The 4043-nt window shown below is 35.6% G+C and overlaps 1 long non-coding RNA gene across 1 annotated transcript; it reads right to left on the reverse strand.

Moving 5' to 3' along the window:
* Positions 1 to 534: 534 nt before the first annotated feature.
* LOC121965413 lies at positions 535 to 3875 on the reverse strand. The gene is made up of 3 exons (XR_006107485.1): positions 3699 to 3875; positions 2089 to 2168; positions 535 to 626 (listed from the first exon to the last, which is right to left on the reverse strand). It is a non-coding gene; the product is annotated as an uncharacterized LOC121965413 (long non-coding RNA).
* Positions 3876 to 4043: the final 168 nt, after the last annotated feature.

Consider the following 4043-nt stretch of genomic DNA (forward strand, 5'->3'; position numbering starts at 1 on the left):
CGCAGCAAGTGGTCAAAACAACAGCGGTGTAGTTATTAAAGTTCAGTTATGTGATCTCCTCAAATAAACCCCTGAAAACATTCTTCTTGGTGCTACTTTTAGCTTTTTAACTGTACGTTTGCTGGTGTTTATCAAAGAGATCAAACAGATAGTCATGTGTGTTAAAATTAATATTATTCACACAGATAAAAATAGATCTTTAAAACCCTGGTAACAGAGGTTTCAAGATATCAATTTCACACAAAAGCAGGAAACACTTGCACAAGTTTTCCATGCTGTAAGCACGTCTGGCAAGTTTCAACAACCCCCTCCATAAGATGAATCACTGTGATGATACCACAGTCTTGTGACCTTTGAACCCCACATGAATCATCTTATTTCAAGCCTAATAATAACTCGATGTCATGGGGACCACTGACAGACAAATTACTGTGTCACCGCTTGCTTCCTGCAGCATGTAACAGAAAATGAACTTATCCTAAAGTCATGTCATGTGTGTAAAGCTAATAAGTAAATGAGGCATTTCTGTTGTAGGTGGACTCACCCTTTCCTGTCCGGCTGTATCCCAGATCAGAAATTTATGTAGTTCATTCCCAGATGGCACTGTTTTGGTAAGGAATGATGCTCTGTGGGTGATAAAGAGTATTTCATAACAGTGTTTTGAAGCATTTTCCATAAACGGCAGCGGAAGCAAAACAGTACACGTCAGCAGGAAACAAATAATACGAATAAATATGGTCGATTCTGAACTCATGTTCCCTGAAAGCACTTATAGTGTTGGGTCAAAAAAAAAAAATCGAATTAAAAAAAGAGCAAAAAAAAAAAAAGTTTCATTATATAGAGATATTGTCTGACATATTTTTTTGCATTTTTTTTAATCCACTTCAGCTTATCTCAATGTAATGTTTACTTTTAAAAAAATATTTCTTTTATTGAGTGAGCACAATTTTGAATACAGTATCATTCATTTTCGGTATGTTACATAATCAGTGTTTCAAGGAATCAAATTTTATGATCTAATTATGTTTAAGGTACAATCCACAAATACAATTTAGTCATATACGGCTGTCATCACATGAGACATTGTGTCCCCACCCAAGTTACACATATTTATTACACACACACACACACGCAATATTAGCTTCTTGTAAACTAAGGAGAAAAAAAACTTGCCATCCTGTTGGGTTTTTTGAATTCCCAACATTTTGAAAAAGACAAATTGTTGGTGAAAAAAGTACAACATAACTGCAGGTGATTGAAATCCATTTTTCAATATCCTGCCATCTTTTTCTAATTTTCTCACAGTACAAAAAATTGTGGCGGCCGCCACAATTAAAACATCTGCCGCCAAAAACCAATTTTCTATTTTTGAGCTGTACTATTCATTAGTGTTAGTGCTGTGCTCTTATATACTCTAAATTAAAGTTTTTTTCCTTAGTGTGTTTAATGGTGGCATTTGTCTCAAGCAATTTGTAGGGTAAGTCTGTTAACAAAAACCTGACCCACTTTTAACTCAAGGTTGACATCACTTTTTTGTGAAATTTATTTTTTAAAGCGTGGGGAAAAAAGGGTAATTAAAAAATTGCAAGAAATGAGACATTTAGAAAGTTATTAAAAAATAAGCTAGTGAAAAATATCCAGGGAACTATATGTACATATATTCAGAGTAATGTTACAGAAATATTTAAATATTTAAGATTTTTTTAAAAGTAGTTACCTGTTTATTTGTAGGTTTTTTAACATTCTTTTTTCATTTTTGTGCTTATTTTTAAGTGATTCTGTTGTACTTTTTACTAATTTCTTGGTAATTTTTGGGTAATTTCTTGTTTAGATGCTCATTGCATTCTTCCCATTTTTTTAAAAAGAAATAAAGCCAATTTGCTCAACTTTCAAAGGGTTAAAAAAATAAGCTTAAACCATTAACTTATAGGAAAATGAGGCATATTGTAGTTTTTCTTTTGTTTATGTATCATTTTTGATCCATGATATCTGGAGGATCATTCTCCACAATGATCTGAAATACCCGATGACTTGATTTGTCTCCTGCTGTTACACTGTGTTTTGTGAATTGTACTGCAGTGCTCTTACCCTATTGTGGGACTGATGTTGTGGTCAAAGTGATCCTGAACAAATCTGCAAACAATGCTGGACTTCCCTACTCCAGTGTCCTGAAAACAAAGACATCAATAACAGCACATCAGTCAGAGCGCTACTGACACACACACACGCGTACACAATGAACCCTGTTGATTAGACAACTGTCTGCTGGTCACATGCCCACCACATCAGATAGTCTCTGCTCGTGCATAGATTATATAAGTAGCTCTGATTATATATATTAATTATTTACAGAGGTGGGACCAAGTCATTATTTTACAAGTCACAAGCAAGTTTCAAGTTTTTACACTCAAGTCACAAATTAAGAGAGGCAAACCCCGTGTCAAGTCCTAAACTTTGAGTTTCCAGTCCAAAACAAGTCATTTGTGCTCTCTTATGTGCTCTTCACCAAATGTAAAGCCATTTTGACGACAGAGAAATGGTATAGTAAACGTGTAAAAATTGGGTGTTGACATATTATCAGCCTGGCCGATTACTGGGGCCGATATTTGGCATTTAGTCTTTTATCTGTATTTTGTTTTAATCATTGCCAATAAAATTAAAAAGTGTCTGCATGGGAAGAACTTTTACTTTGTAAAACTTCCAGTAGCTATTTTTATCGTTTCATTTTTTAGTTTTTGGTACTTTTACTTAAGTAAAAGATCTGAATACTACATGACTAGTCATGAGTCGCTGGTGTTAAAGTCCAGGTTTAGTTTTAAGTCCTTTTTGATTTTGCCCAACCAAGTCTGAAAGTCATCAAATTTATGACTTGACTCAAGTAACTTGTGTCCACAGCTGTGCTTATTAATGCAAGAAAACACAATGCATCTCCCAGTCACATAATAAAGTGAATATGAAAGGCCCTTTTTTAGCTGCATGCAATTTAAGCTGCATGCATTTTTATGATAATGATAACTCTTAATTTGGCTTGACATGGCTAAAATATGCAGCAAACCTGCAGCTGAGAGCAGAGGGGTAACAAAAGATTGGTTAAGGCTGTGTGAGGAATGTTTGCTGAGCATGTCAGTTCCTGTGGCAGACTAAACAGGCCTGGTAAACCTCTCTGTAACTCTTAAAAGTCCCCTGTTCCCCTTTTATTTCATTGATAAGCTGTCATTTTGCAGTCCAAACGCTGTGAACATCCCTGTCACCGTCTATAAACAGCCTCTGCTGTGTTTTGCTAACGCAGCAGGAAATCTAACTAACGGCTTGCTTGTAGCATGGTGACGTCATGGGTGATAAACTGTCACAGCCGTTAAAAAATTAAGACGAAAACAGAATAAAGTTACATTTAAAGTACTGTTTGTTTAAAAAAAAAAAAACAAAAAAAAAAAACGTACACGACGAGAAAGCTAATGTAAAACCACTGACTCGCCCACCGGTCGATCGGTTTTCAACTAGCTAACAATATTTTCAAGTTTTCAGACGACAGAGCTCGATAAAGTTTCAAAATAACCGACAGCTGCACGTTTTTTAAGTGTCAGTTGGAGAAGCTAACGTCTGTTAACGTCAAAATGTTGTCGGTTAGTTGAACACTCGCAGCAGGAATACAGAAGGAATTTTCCCCCAAAAGTGCATCAACAAAAACATCAACTTACCCCTAAAAGGCAAACTTTGAGCTCCCGTATTGCCATGGTGAGTTGTGAAAGTTTTTTTTAAATCATTATTTGTCCGTTTTCAGTCAGTGTCTTTGTCTCGTCATGCTTAAAACTCAGCTTTTTTTCCTCTAAAAAGAGACACCCAGCCCCTGAGACAGACTGGACATCTAGTCCACAGAGCAGTCAACGCTGCGTTTGATAAACAGAACTTCCGGTGGTGGTTTTCAAAATAAAATACTTGGCATTGGAGATTTCTGTCAAGACGTGTATTTGGAGGACAAATCCCCACCAATAGATCGATAAAAATTAAATTATTTATGCGACTTATGTGACAGATAAAAAAAA

This window comes from Plectropomus leopardus, unplaced genomic scaffold, assembly GCF_008729295.1.
Source record: "Plectropomus leopardus isolate mb unplaced genomic scaffold, YSFRI_Pleo_2.0 unplaced_scaffold19898, whole genome shotgun sequence".
NCBI lineage: Eukaryota > Metazoa > Chordata > Actinopteri > Perciformes > Serranidae > Plectropomus > Plectropomus leopardus.